This window comes from Cavia porcellus, unplaced genomic scaffold, assembly GCF_034190915.1.
Source record: "Cavia porcellus strain 051 isolate PalLab524CR breed Dunkin Hartley unplaced genomic scaffold, mCavPor4.1 scaffold_27, whole genome shotgun sequence".
Lineage (NCBI taxonomy): Eukaryota > Metazoa > Chordata > Mammalia > Rodentia > Caviidae > Cavia > Cavia porcellus.
The window spans coordinates 2,990,298-3,005,973 of record NW_026947510.1 but is presented as its reverse complement, the minus strand read 5'-3'; the positions used below and the strand labels follow the sequence as shown (position 1 = coordinate 3,005,973).

Here is a 15,676-nt window from a genome sequence, read left to right as displayed (position 1 = left end):
CTCATGAAAGAGCATGGGATGATACACACGGGAGAAGATATGCTGCAGATCATTGATCCACGTTAAGCATTCTTTCACCAGTCTTTTTCACCAGTCAACAAGGCATCTTGCACAATCCAAAAGAGCTGAGAGGCATCTTCTCTCTCAGGCAGCACAGCGGGGAATTTGTTCTGGGGATTGTTTTTTTCTCTCTCTCATCTTTTCCCGCTAACGTAGTTTATCAGACCCATCGAAGCAAGCAGAGCCCGCATGTACTCCAGCAGAGCCTCATTTTACTGAAGTTTCATTTGTCAAAATAGAGAGATCATCCGGCTCCTGCTGGAGTAAAGGAAGCTCGGCCTTCTCTTTTCAGTCATTGTCCTCATTCATTGCTTCTCAGCTTGCCCCGTCCTTCTCTGCCAATTATATAAGTGAAGATGAGCTGGTTTCACCCCCAACCCCACACTGTAGCTGACGGCTACTGTGCCTTAGCACCAGTGTTAGAAGTCGTGCTGGAGCTGAAGGCATTCACTAATGACAGAGTGATGGGCTGCTGCTCACAGGTGATGCAACATCCTGCACAGAGGCTCCCTGGTAAGGAATAGTCTGTGGCCTGGCATCCCACAGGTGCTTGCACAAGACTTAGATTTCCAGCCCCATCCCAGTCCTCCTGGTTCCAGTCTGAATCTCAGAAGAGTGTCCCAGCTTGGTTATTGCACAAGAGTTCAAAAAACCTTAGCCCAGTTAAGGTGGATTGAAAACTGATGGTCAATTTAAACACCAACTGAACTGAATCAGCATGGTACTGAGTGTAGATGGCCTGAAGAAAGTTGCCAGCACAAAAAGGAGACCTGGAGTCGTGGTGTTTGGAGCTGTTGGTTCTTCTGGAGCTGTTGGTTCTCCTGGAGGAGGTTATCATGCTGGCTTCCCTGATATGAACTCAGCTGTTATCATTGGAGAAGCTTGGGACCTTGTCACTGAGAATGGCTACAGCTCACTTCGGAGGAGCTCTGATTCTTTGAGCATTGCTTCCTGGCTCTGGAGGGGAAGGTGTATACTGTTCAATCTCCAGGAGAAGTTTGTCATGCTGGCTTGCTGATAAGAACTCAACTATTCCCATCGTCAAAGGAGCTGGAGACCTCATTGTCGTTGAGGATGGCTGTGATACTTTTGTGAACCCTGGGTCTTATTTTGAGCATTGCTTCTTGGCTGCAATGCAAAACCCTCAACCTACTGGCACAGATCCTTTGCCCTACTGGAATAAACTTTCTAGCTTCTACTACTGACCTGTGAGCCTTCCCAGTGCAGATCCATGAAACAAACTTACGTAAGTCATTGTCATGGTCTCTAGGCCTCCAGTTGGATGTGTGGGGGCATTGTAATGGGCTATAAGTCTTCAGCTGGACTCATGCAGGATATTATCGTGAGATCCAGGCCCACAGCTGGATTCTTTAGGTCTTTAGCGTGTGAACAGATTTCCTGCACTTTCTTTGTATTTGACTCTTTGGATGACCATTATAAATAATACTATAAATTATGTGTCTTGTATTATAATTGCTTTCCTTGCAATCTCTGATTATAGCATTAGTGTATGTGCTTTGGAACTGGACAGCTGGAGCTGGTATCCTGAGCTCTAACATGGGCTCAGTGTGAAAACTGACTTTTCTCATTTTTAGATTGGAATGACAATGACCCCTGCATGACAACAACTGAGAAGGCATGTGATGAAATGCACATGATGTGCTTGGCACAGTACCTGACACACACTAAGCTCCTGCAAGGGAGGATAACTGTGAAGTGATTGAGACAACTCCATAAGACTTTCAGTGCGGAGTGTGAGGCTGCAAAGCGCTTTTATTCAGGCCACAGTAGAATCTGTCTGGACAGCAGAAGGGCTAGAAACAGTACACACTGCCAGTGTGTTTCTCTTCACTTTGGACAGGAAAGGTTTCCTTAAAAACCAAGAAACCTAAGGGCACCAATTGTGGAAAAGAAGCACCAAACGTTTGCTACCTCTATGAGAAGTGGGAACATGAGTAGGTACATTCAAACTTCCACATGCACAGATTTGACCAACTGAGGATCAGAGATATTAAGGGGGGAAGATTACATCTGCACTAAATGTGAGCATAATTTTTTCTTTGCAGGACCCCTTAAACAGTGTGGGATAGCCATTTATATAGCATTTACTTCGTATTAGGTCCTATAAGTTTTCTAGAAATGACTTAAAGTACATGGGAGCGTGTGAATAAGTGTTTGTAAATATTGTGCCATTCTGATATCTGCAGATTTGAGTGTCAGATCAAATGGAACTAATGGCATGAAGATAAGATATAGGATCAAAACTAATGTGAATGTGTAATTTTTGCATAGACACATTGTCATTAATCCTCCTCAAAATACTCCCCCTCCCTTTGAACACACTTGTGTCATTGTTTTTGCCACTTTGTAAAGCTGTTCTGAGTGTCTTTAACTGTACTGTCTTGACTGCCCCAGTGTCCTCAATCATTTCAAATTGCTTGCCTTTCACGATCATTTGTCTTCGTTACTTTTTACTGGTCACTGAGACAAAATACCCGATGCCCAAAATTGGGAAAGGAAAGATTTATTTCTTATTTGGAGGTTTCAGTCCATACTCAGTTGGCTCCAAGACAGGGTGGCATGGTGGGGTCGCAGTTCATGACGGCTGCAAACAAGGCAAGAAAGCAAGACACGCCTTCTTCCTGCCATTACATCCCATCCTTGCTCCACCCCTAGGCCGGTGTAGCACTCACACCCCCAATCCAAGAGCTAGACAGTGAACCACACACAAATGCATAATGCAAAAGCATGAGGCCTGGGGCCATCCACATAAACCATGACACCTTTCCTGGTCATTTTGCCTTTTGAGAAAAGTCAGAAGTCACAAGGTGGCAGCTCCAGTGAATAAGGCAGAGGAGGACACACTGTCCTGTTTGTAGGAGCTGCCTTTCCTTTGCATGACACCAGGTAGCAGCACAACTTTTACCACATCTTATAAAGATGCTCATGGCCGAGGACTTCTAGAACTGTTTCATAAAGTGACAAGAAAGACGAGATAGTCATAGTCGAAGTATTTAAGAGGAATTAATGGTAATATGTCTTTTACTGCAATAATTTTTAAAATGTTTTCCAATTTTTATTTTTTTATCAGCACACAAATGGCTAACATTCATGATTACATTCCTGATGGGGAGTTGGTGTGGGTAGAGAATAGGTCTTAATTTTTTTATCCCTTTGTATCCCTTCTCCCTCCATCTCTTGGTCCCCTTTCCTTCTACAAAAGATCTCACTATTTTCTGTTATCTATCTTTATTTTGCTCTTATCTTTAGAGGTTCTCACGTAAGAGAAACCAGGCAATATTAAGTATGTATGTTGATTTGTTTCACTTAGCATTATGGTCTCAAAGTGCTTCTATTTTCTTACAAATGATTCAAAGTTATTCTTTTTTATGGCAGAGTTGTGCTCCATTGTTTGCGAATACCACACCTTATCTGTTCTTCTGCTGGTGGACATACAGTCTGGTTCAAAAGATTTGTATTAGTTTTTTTATTTAATCATTTGTCTCATATTTCTTCTTTTTACTCCCACCAAAAAATCTTAACCTCTATTGATTAAATGTATCATTTCTGTAATTTTTTTCCTGCTGGAGAGTGAACCTTGTGCATGCCAATCACGTTCTCCACCACTGAGCTACACCACAGGTCACTGTGTGTTTGGTTCATTTTGTGTTGGGTAGAGTCTCACCATCTTGCTCTGGCTAACCTCAAACTCCTAAATTCATACAATCCTCCTGCCTCAGATCCACGTGGGACTACACCATGCCTAGTTTAAATGTGTGCTTTAATCTTGTGTTTCCCTTTTTGCCTACTTTCCATGAATTTCAGAACTGAATTTGTTTCCCTATTTCCTAATTGTGCAGCACTCTAACATCTGCACTAACATCTACCAACTTCTTGGATTATTATTTAACCCTTATTTATTTTCCTCTTTGATTTCTTCACTTGAATTTTTCAAGCTTAACTACATTGTTATAATTGTTTTTGCTTGTTTGCTTTGCTTTGTGGTTGTTTTTCTGGTACTGGAAATTGAATGCAGAGTCCTGATCTACAGCTCCAATCCTTCCATATTTTTTTTTAGCTTGAGACAATGTCTTGCTAAGTTGCTGAGCCCAGGTTTTTACTTATAGTTCTCCTGCCTCAGCCTTCCAGAGTCCAAGGAATTACACGTGTGTATCATCATATGTGGCTTAAACAATAAACTATTTAAACAACAATGTTTCAGAAATAGCAGGTTTCCAGAAAGCATGACTAGAAAGTATCAGGAGTTTCAATGTAGTCGCTCCCTCCTCTTTGCACCATGGTTAGTATCTTGCAGTATGGTTAGTATCTTGCCCCGTAGTGGTCCATCTGTTACAAATGATGAATTCCTATCACTACACGACTATTAATAAATAAGATTTGTATTGTATATTAAGGTTCATTCTTGGTGTCGCACATCCTGGGAGTTTTAACAGATGCATAATTTTGTGTATCTGCAAGTATATTGTGCATAATCCTTCATATCCCTGAAAACATTCCTTGGAATCCACTTTTAACCCAGCTCTCGCATCCCACTTGGAATTACATAGGGAAAAAGACAGAGAGAAATCAGATCATTTAATCCTACCATCTTATCTTGAAAGCATTCAAACAACCATCAAAAATTTTTCAAAAAGATATAAAGGACACCAATACATTCTCCACTTTTAAATTCAGCATTTGCTGGGTCTGGGACATAACTCAGTGATCCAGCCCTGTTCCACCAGTACAAGGGCCAGTGATTGTTAACATGTTGCCATTTTTACTCTCTGTTGATTACTTGTTTTCCTTTATTCTACTTACTTTATGTTTTCAGAACCACTTGCAAGTAAGTCGTAGACATCGTGGACACTGGATTTCTAAACGCTTTGGTGCACACGTTGTAGACTCGTGAGAGTCTCTGACACAATCTCATAGTAACCACATGTGAGGAGGTTAACAGTCATTTCACACTGTCTAGTACTAGTCAGCAAACATTTCAATCTCCCCGATTGTCTCAAGAATGGTTGCCGTGTTTTGCTAAGCCAGGAAGTCATAAAAATTCATCTTTTGCATTTTAGTTGCTTTTTATTGAGAATAATCCCTTTATTCATTTCCTCCCTTTCTCCCTCACTTTCTCTTCCTCCTTTCCTTTCCTTTTTTCTTTTCCTTTCTCTTTCCTTCCTTCCTTCCTTTCTTCCATTGTTCTTTTCTTCCAATGATGAGAAAGATGAATGTCTTTCTGTGTTGCCCAAGATAGCCTGGAACTCACAGCTTCCAGCATCAGCCTCCTGCATAACAAGAACTGTAGGCACAACTGTGTGAATGGCTTCTTTCTTTAAAGAAATTTTTGTTTTTGCAGTGCTGGGAATTGCACCAAGGGCTTCTTATATGCCAGGCAAGCACTCTGACTATTGAGCCACACTCCTGCCCATGCACTGGACTTTTTTTAAAACTTGCATAGAATAAAGTACCACAAAAGTTACCTTTAGCATTCTGTTGCCATTTATTTGAGACAGGGTTTTGCTAGTAGTTCAGGCTAGTCTTGAACTTACTAGGTAGCCCAGGTTAGACTCAAACTTGTGACGGTCCTCCTACCTCAGCCCCAGGTTCTGGGATTACAGGCAATGCACCACAATGCTCAGTTCATTTTAATCATTTTTAAAGGTAAAATTCAGAGGCATTAGGCACATTCAAGATGTTGTACAACTGTCACCACTAGTTCCATCTTGCAGATTAAAATCCATACCTATTGAATAATGACTCCCATTTCTCACTCCTGCCCCCAGCTTGTGGCCATCACCATTCTGCTTTCTGAATGACACTGATTTTGCAAGAATCAGAGCAGCTGTTTTAAACAAAGTCCCACCTTCTGTTCAGTATCTCTCTGATCACTTCCTCCTGGTGTTAATGCCCTTTCCTGTCTTTCCTGGAAAGTGGCAGCTGGACTGAATCCAAGCTAACAATTTTGGACCAAGGACACCTCCTAGATGATTTGGTTCCTCATACATGTTACATAAGGAAGGTGCAGGGCATTATATGCTGTAGTAGTGAGGGGCATAAGGCCCTGAAAGTTCTTAAATGGGCCTGAGTTTAATGAATTCTCTTCTGCAATCCCAACCTAAAGGGTCCCCAAACAGACGTTGCACCATTTCTATTGCTGTCTCCAGCAACCTCTGCGCTGAATTTTCTCCCAGCCCTTGTCTTCTGCCTTCAGAACTGACACTGGGTCGAGGAATGTAGGTCAGCGATATGGCCCTGCCTATCATGCCTGAGCTGTGGGCTTTAGTTCCAGCAAGTTTCAATGGGTTCGGTCCATGATTAGCTGGCTCCGAGGCAGAAATGGTACGGTGGAGGACAATTGTTCACTGTTTGGTGGCCAGGCAGCAGAGCAATAACTTTTTAGATTTTTACATTCACTGTATGTATTTCAATCACACCAGGATAGCTACTTATATTTATATTCAACTGCAAATACCTTCAAAAAATTATTATAAAACATTTCCTCATAAAATGACTCAATTATCACATCTTATGGTAGAAAAAACATATTCAGGTGTATCAGATTTGGGTCAATCCAAGCTCACCTCCTACTTTATTTTTAAAACTGACCCTATCTGAGCTGGTTCCTTGTTTATATTGTAAGAATCTCATGTATTTTTGAATATAGGTTTTAATATTCAGCTGTGATTAGAACTGAGATAGTGCATTTGATTATACTGAAAATAAAGCCCTTTGGAATACCACCACTTCCGAAGCCTTCTGAGCCTAGCATAAAACATTCGAAACTAATACTTCCTGCCTCTTCGTTACTGCAAGACATCCATGGAACACTTTTTATGTCCTCAGCCAAGGACTTAGCCTTCAGGACACAAGCATAGGTATGACATGTGCTGTAGAAGACTATGTGGGCTCCTCTCCTTGAATACAGAACAATTGCTCAAAATTACTTAAATGGAGTCTTATTTTCATATACTGATATGTACAGAGCTGGCTATGGTATTTCCTTCTCTCTTCAATTGGCTCAAAGCAATGCAATTAAGGACAGCTGAAGTACTGATATGTAATTTCTAAGGCCAATCTGATAGTCTCCTGTCAGTCTCCTTGCATAGTGCTTTCTGTACAAAATCCAAGCACACGGGATGACAGAGTCAGTCAGCTCCAGGAATGTCAACTGGATAGGAGCCTCGAAATAAAGAGGCCTTAAGTTTCCAGGACACAAAAGTTTACATATTAGAAACTGAAGCAACAGCCTTCTAAAATAACTCAGTTGCACCTTATTGAATCATGCAGATCGATCCTCCTGTAGGTCATTCTTCCAGCACTTTGCAAAGATGTTTCTCTCCCTATCTGGCTAGCCAGCTCAACTTATTCATGTAGTTCCCACCATCCTCACTATCACTCATCCTTAAACCACTCCTTTCTTTACAAGATAACAAATTCTGGGAGAGACCTTGAATCAAGGCCTTTATCCATATATCTCCACTTATGATTAAGCTTAGGACCCCTTGGCTACCCTTAACTTTGAATGTGTCTTGGTGTCTCTAACTCTCGCTGTAGGTTACATTGGAGGTGGTAGATTGGAATTAACTCACCAGGATTCCAATAACATTTCAAAGTGATTAAAAATATAGCTTTCTAAATTGTGAGGAAGATTAGAAAAAGGATTACAATAAGTAGCTTATAGTATTCAATACTTGGATTACAATATTCAATCTTTGGGTTATAATAGCATCCTACAGGAACCAGCAGCTCTGTGGACTTGCAGTGTGCTGCTCCAGCAGGACATGTGGGTGCTCGTAGCTTTATGGGGTTACTCTGAGGAGAAATCTTTCTGCTTTGTCACAGACTACAGATGCATTGCCCTTTCCCATGTACAGAAAGCAAAAATTTCCAATAGAAACTATGGGAGAAACACAGAATCTAGAGCTTGGTGGGTATTTAAGCCATTAGAACCTACACTGGTATTTCTTTCTCTATAGTTGATCGAGTGGTACCCAAGACCACTCAGCTAGCCAGGGACCAGCCCTGAGCATGTCTCCCAACTGCAGCCCAGTTCTTATGCACTACAGAGTACTGGCATGCCCTTCACCTCATGTACTTTGCTTCTAGAAGTCTAGGACAATGTGTTAGGGTAAATTCAGAAAAAAGTCACCAACAGAGACAGGAAAGGAGAGCGTACTCGGCAACCTTTCCTGTTTGTGATGGCACTGCCTCCTTCTGGGAGGCCAAACTACAGGCGCAAGATGACAAAGTGCACACAGCCTGTTGATCCTCTTCTCCCTCCTCAGCCATTCTTTGTCTTGATATCAGGGTTCCCTGGACACAGCTGCATCGGCACTGGCAATAGGTCTCATACCTCTTGCAGCTTCTTCTTCTCTTAGCAAAATCATCCCCATGCATCAGCAGTCCATATTGTTTTAGGGCTTCCACTAGAGTCTGTCATAAGCGTGGTTGCTCACCTCTGTGCACCCTTGCTTAGAGTATCCATCTCACAGTGCCTTGTACAGACCATGATACACAGCACACTGTATCTGAGCTAGTTAGGGCTAACACTCTTCTCAAATCCCATGACCAAGTTATTTCAGAGTAATAGGAGCTTCAAAGTGATTCCTCTTTGCATGGTACCAGGGTTTTGTAGAGGAAGACTTACTCTCCATGGAATTTCCATTCTGTTTCACTCAATTTCCTTTGAGACTGCAGGTCAAGAAATTAGGTTAGAGAGAAGACTACTTCAGAGAGCAAAGAGTTTTCAGGACTGGAATGGCTATTGGGTTAGTGCTAATTCTTTTTTTTTTTTTTTTTTTTTTTTTTTTCTCTAGCTTTTACAAAGAAAATGGGTTGGCCTCAATCCTACAGTACTCTGGACAGCTCTGCCAGGGCACAAGTGGCCAGAGTGGACGAACTTTGGACTTTCTTGCCCCTTTTGAGAATGACCAAGATTGCATCAAGCAATCATCATTTACGACATGAATTCCCAACAAAGCAGAAAGAGAAGAAAATTAAACACTTGGCCAGAAAAAAGGAAAAGCTGCCCAAAGGAACAAACTTCATCAAGAATCTGCAAAACCAAGAGTGTGTGCGGCCTCGTCAGGCACACAGACTAAGGTGCTTTGTGTTTTCTTTGTATTGTTCTTGCTTCTGAGGGCCTCTGTACCACCCACAGGCACCAGCTCATTTATCTTCCTGAGGTTATGTTTTTTTATGGGAAGGACATTTCAAGGAGAGTCACAAAAAAAGGGAGTCCAACAGGCACACCTCCAAATCACTCCCCACTTCCTTTCTACACATTGGGATTCTATATCATCTTTTCAGTCCAATACCAGTGGCAAGGAAATGAAACTGGGCACAGATATCTTTCTTTGTTTTTGGTCCTAATGTTCCTCTCACTGAGAATTTTCCTGAGTGGCCCTGGTTCCAAAATCGTTCCATTAGACTGTGTTTAACAGCATCTATGTTAGAGACTATGTTAGTCTCAAACAAACACACAATACCCCCAGCTACAGAATACAGGTAGTAACAATTTCCCTGCTAAACATGAGCACTTATAGGATGGAAGTTTAGGATAGGGTAGGTCCCATCGGGGAGCAATTCTGCTTCAATTAAAGGAAGCTCAAACTGTCTATGTCCTGTGGCAGCAAACTGCTGATACATCTTTTATTATTTTCTATTGAAGTACCATTCAACCTGTACTGCTCCTTGGGTATTCCCAAGGAACACACATACACACACATGAATCCACTTGAGGTCTGCTGGGGGTGGCTATCTACATGAAAGAATGTTACATCTCACCTGTCTCCATCATCTCCTTACTGTCATGCCTCAAGGTTTGCACCTAAAGATAATTTCCTTCTAAAACATATTCATGGAATATTCACAACATTCAAAAAAGCTAAGGAAATAATATAATATTCTCTGAAATTAAATAGATGCTAGCATTTTTTCATTTTTGCAGTGTTAGGGATTGAGCCTGGAGCCTCATGCATGAGCTGTCTATCACCAACCTGCACTCCACCCTCTGCCCTCAACCCTCAAGTCTTTCTCTTAAAACAAGAGCCCTTAAGTTCTGCAGAATCTACACTGTTTATCTCCTTCCTGTCTCTCGTCCTAGAGCTGCTACCAAGCGGGAAGGTTTCTATTACAGCATGTTTTTATGTTTTGTCTATAGTTTGGTATCATGATACACACATCTATTTGCAACTTGCCTGTCTGAAATCAATGTGTGTTTGTCTGTGGTGATAAAAGATCATCCAATTGGTTTCTTCTACTTGGCTTGTGGTGTCCAGTTTGTAGGCAACCCACGTTTGTTGATATAAATGCTAGGTGTTTTATGTACTGATCTTTTATCCAGTATTCTCAATGTATTCTTATTAATTTTAATATTTAGTCTATACTTTGATTTTGTATGCTGGCAACTGTTTCATCTGTGATGACAGATTTTTTCTTCCTTTCCAATCCTTTTTTCTTTTAATATTGTCCATACAAATATCATGTTGAATAGAACTAACTATAATAGGCATCCCAGTCTTGTTTCTGATTTTTAAAACAATTTTTCTTACATTGTACTGTTTATATTGTACTGGTTTTTTTGTTTGTTTGTTTTTGAGACAGGGTCGTACTGTGTAATTCAGGCTTGTCTTGATCACTACGTATTCCAGGCTGGCCTCAAACTCCTGGTGATCCTACTGCCTCGGCCTCTCAAATGCTGGGATTACAGGTGTGTGCCACAACACCCAGCAAGATCATACTGCTAAGTAAGATTTTGCTTTGGATTTTTAGGGAACGTTCTCTACCAGATTAAAGAACTTTCCTTCAGTTCTCAGTTTATTAAGACTTTTTTATTAATCAACAGTGAGTAGTTTTAAAATACTATTTCTGTATCTCTGAGATGATAATGTTATTTACTCTAGTTTGTTAACACAGTCAGTTGAATTAGTAATACTTTTAACTAACTGTTTTTAAATTCCTGGGATATACTTAACATGGTTACAATGTCTTTTTCTAATACACTGATAGATTTGGCTTACGAATATTTCACTTAGGTTGTTTGCATCTATTTGTGAGATTAGGCTCTAATTTGCCTGTCTTGTTAACTTACATAATTTTTCTATTAAGATTAATAATTTCTCTTTTTGTTCTCCGTAGAGGTTAGTATAACACAGGAGTTGTTTGTTACTTAAATATTCATTATAAAACTTTCTGAGCACAGGATTTTATTATTATTTATCTTATAGAGAGTTATTAAATTAAGGATGTATCTTCATTCAGTTCTAGGTCTATTCTTACGACATTTTTATTCATTCAGCCTTGATAAGTTGTATGTTGTCTTAGTTTTCAAATGTATTTAAAGTCAGTTATTTTATAATTTTTAAAGCTGTACAATAAAAGGATTCTCAGATTTCATGCCTTCTATTTTGTGTCTTGTGTGCTTTTTTATTTCATCATTATTGCCTAAGGATTTTCCATTTTGTTACTTTTTTCAAAAAGCCAGCTCTTTTTGTTGTTTCTTTTTATTTTTTTCTTTCTTTATTAATTTGACTCCAATATTTATTATTTGCTTTTTCTGTTTTCACTAGATTAAATCATTGTTCTTTTATAACCTTGGGGTTATAAAACCTTGGTGTTGGACTTTCACCTCATTAATTTCAACATTTAAAAGTTTTTAATAGATATCATTAGTAATATGCAAGGAAATCCTGGGGAATTAGTGTACTTTTAAAACGTGTGCTACTTATATGCTTAATAAAAAGTGTCTTGGAAAGAAAATGTATCTTAGGAATATAGTAACTAACGCATAAAAAGACAAAAGTCCATCAGTTTGCACCTACTATCTACAAAGCAGTTGTGATTAGAAATATTCCCTAGGAACTAGAAAATCAAATTTTTAAAAAATGAAACTCATAGTAAAGTTGGCCATTATTCCATATTTAATTGAAAAGATTGAATTCTCTATTTTTGGAATAATAATTCTACATTAGGACCGAGGTCATTAATCATGCTGTTCAAATCTCTGAGCTTTTTTTTTTTTTTTTTGCCTGCTTGAAGTATTCATTTCTAAGGAAGATGTGTAAAATTGTCCATATTTCTTTACAGTACTGGACTGTTGTATTATGTAGTTTTAGTGTGGATTTGTATGTAAAGTTCAGCTCACAGTTACTATATGCATCCCATAAATTATTCCTTCTGTGATGAAAGTATCTACAAAGACAGCTTTTTCTTAAGCCTTTTGTGGGACTAGTATTTATATTGCCACCCTAGCTTTCTTTTGCTTATTATTTGGCATGTATTTTTCCATGCCTTTATTTTCAACTTTAATCTATCACTAATACTCTTTCCATCCATAGGCTGTTTTCCTAATTCATTCTCCTCTTCTAAGGTCTTTCATAGGCATGAATCTTGTACATCAAAACACTTAGACTAAATCTAGAAGCTTTGAGAGACATTTGGATATGCGTTACAAGCCCTGGTCTGCACCTGGATGCAGGCATCATACAGCAGAGCTCACAGACTCCTGTCCACCCAGGTCATGCATACACAGCCAGTGTTTAGTTGCCAACCCAGGGCCAGGAAGACACTGCTAGATCTCTAGCACACGCAGTTCTTCTGCCTTCTGATATTTATAGCTCCATGTAGGTGGGGATGATGCTCCTTGGAACAGAAAGAGAAGGTCTCAGCCCTAGGGAGCCAACATAAACCACCGTGTGGCTGACTGAGTTCCTTCCCCCAGAGGATGTTCAGGAGCTTGTCATCCAGTTCTCAGGCACAGAGATGGGATGAAGGGAGTGTATCTCAGGCAACAAATGCCACAGAAGCTTGAGAGCCACTTATAAAACATCCTAAGACTTCTGCCTTCACATGTTGCTCTTTGTATAAAGAGCAGGCAGAAAGGTTCTCTTTGCATTTTCCCACAAAATCCAGGCAGCATGAGAATCCTTGAGACTCCTCACAAACCCTACCTTCCTTTCTCAGTCTGAGAATGCATCTTGGGGGGTGGGATCCCACACTTCTAGCAGTGGGTTGACCATTTCCTTTATTTGGGGTTACATCTTCTCTGTAAAACAATAGACATGCCCAAGGTCAGACTCCTCCAAGATTCACTCACTGTTTCGGCTATAATCATGGGCCACTTTAATCCTATTGACATTCTTAAATTAACTTGGTTTTACTTACTACTTGTCTTAATAGACTTGTGTAATAGTCGTATAGTTCTAAGACACAATGAGTTGATCTGTAATATGTAATTGATCTGTTGTCAATGAGTAATATTCACTTTTTTAAGTTCTTAGACCTCCTGGAATCTCCTCTGGAACATAGTGTAACATGCTTGGAAATCTTTGGATGATCTGTACGTCCTATCCAGTTCCAAAGGGTCTATGTTTCCACAAAATAAGCTTGAAACTATGCCTTCAAGGTCCCAAAGAAGTCATACAGGAAGAAAAGAAGAGGAACGAGGAGTGTTGAGCCCGAGGATCTAGATGGGGCTCAGCTCTCCAGTTCGTACTTTTGTTTGTGTCCTAGCAGAACCAGAGGAAATGCTCCTAGTGCTGAGAGCTCAGTCTAAGCTCACTCCTGTGGTTCAAAGCCAGGTTTAGAATCTTTCCAACTAGGCACAGAACCATAGCCCAGATAAGCACTGGAAATGTGGGGTTCAGTTGACTACCACATAGGTTTGGAGGTAACATTACTCACTCTCTGATTACACACACTGTTTGTCCCTTATCCTCCAAAGGCTCCTAATTCGAGTCCCTCTTTAGTGTTGTCATTCAGCTAACTGGAAGTTTACATCTTGCTCTTTCTGCATGCAGCAGAAATGCCATCTGTAGCTTCAGAGAAGTGCTCTGTGGGTCCATCAGTGACTCATTACTTTCAGGGCTGGGAAGACGGATGGTCTAGGTATGTCACTCTATGCAAGCAAGACTGTTTGCCTGACAATGATGAATTACTCCGAGTGGATCCAAGCAATTCTTTTGAGCTGTATAAACTAACCATGACACAGATCTGGTGGGTGCTGTTCATTGACTTTTGGGCCTCTCTAGAATCTAGAATCTAGAATCTTTCCTGATATGGACTAGGTGGACATTCATTAGGTTAAAGACACTGAAGACCTGGGTAAACAACAGACACCCAGAATCAAATGTTAGAACAAACTTGGAGCTCTGTGTGACTGTGGGAATATCACTTATCCTCATGGTCTTATGAACTGGAACTAATAATCCATACTACTGTACTCCCTTAGGCCTGTTCAGTTTTTGCATTATTGTCTGTTTATTGCATACTTCTTGAACACAGGCCCATGATTTCAAGACTTGAAAAAGGTATACCAGAATCCTGGTCATCCTGGACATCTAGAATAATAATGATAAAGGTTTACATAACACAGGTCTAACTCCTGCATCAATCTGGCAGCTAGGTGTGCAGGTTGCTTGGAGAGATGCATCTTATCACAGGATTGGGACCCAGCCCAATGGTCAGTCCCCTCTAAGTAGACTGACTATGACTTATTGTCCAAGGTAGGACTTCTTTTTTTAATCGGTACCAGGGATTAAACTCATGACCACACGCTTACAAGGCAGGTGCTTATGCCACTGAGCTAAATCCCCAGCCCTAAGGTAGGAAATTTTTGAAAGTGAAAGCAGTCACTGAGAATTGTACATGGATAATAAGGATGAAGCAGGAAGTCCTGGCAAACCAGGGAGGATGACCTTCCTACCCATAAGATGAAGGAAGAATTGAAGGCTTTCTCTCTTTGTGTCTGTGAACTTCTCTATGTGGAACTTGGTAGCAAGGTTTTAAAAAATCCACACTGGACATGCCTAAATGTCCTGTAGAAATGAGAGAATTGGGAACCCTGCAGACTTTGACTCTTCACCTTACAAAACACCCTCCAACTCAAAGGTCCCAGCAGGCAACAAAGCCTCGTAAATGCCTTGAGCTCAGGTCCTGAATGTTTCCAGTGTTGCTGACTGAGTCACATGGATGAGTGAGCTACAAATGACTCACCATGGAACCACTCTACAAAGACTCGAGTCATCAAGTCCCAGACTCACAAACCTTTTCCAGTGGTGGTACAGAACTAATGTCAGCAAAAAGAGGCTCTACAATGCAGAACTGAACCCAACTTCAAACTCAAGAGCCCCCCTAAACAGGCCATCCACACCATGAAGCCCTCTGTGTTATCCATGAGGTGCTACAGAAGATGCTCTTGGCTCCTGTCTTTCCTCAGGAGCAACATACTCAGCCTAGACATTTGCTATCACCCTCTATCCCTGTCCCAGTTCCCCTGGCAATGTTCCCCACACCAAGCCCTACCCCTCCTCTCCCAGCCACTCACCTGGGCAGGAGGCAGCCAGCCCCTGGTGGAGAGGTACTCAGAAGAAGCCAGAGGCAGCCTGGGAGCTTTGCTCTCCAGCCTTTCCTTGGACTTTGCTTCTCTCGTCCAGATGGCAAGCGGGTAAACAAGAAGTCCCTGTTCTCCATCAGCGTGTCAGCAGCGCCTCGCTCTCAGGCATCTGCCGAGCTGGGGCTATGATCTCCATTTATAGCTTGGCCTGCTCAGGGTGCCAGAAATGTGCCCCTGTGTAAACACTCAATGCACTCCCTGCAGGGAGGATGTGTGGGC

The 15,676-nt window shown here is 40.9% G+C and overlaps 1 long non-coding RNA gene across 3 annotated transcripts in view; it reads right to left on the bottom strand.

Annotated features, from left to right (window-relative positions):
* Positions 1-15,676, bottom strand: part of LOC101788168 (uncharacterized) — a 143,926-nt gene extending 128,250 nt beyond the window's left edge. Inside the window, exon 1 of one of the 3 annotated variants that reach the window (XR_010043677.1) lies at positions 15,389-15,676. This is a non-coding gene — a long non-coding RNA (uncharacterized LOC101788168). The remainder of the gene's footprint in view (positions 1-15,388) is intronic. The other 2 variants (XR_010043680.1, XR_010043681.1) reach the window with 2 other exon arrangements.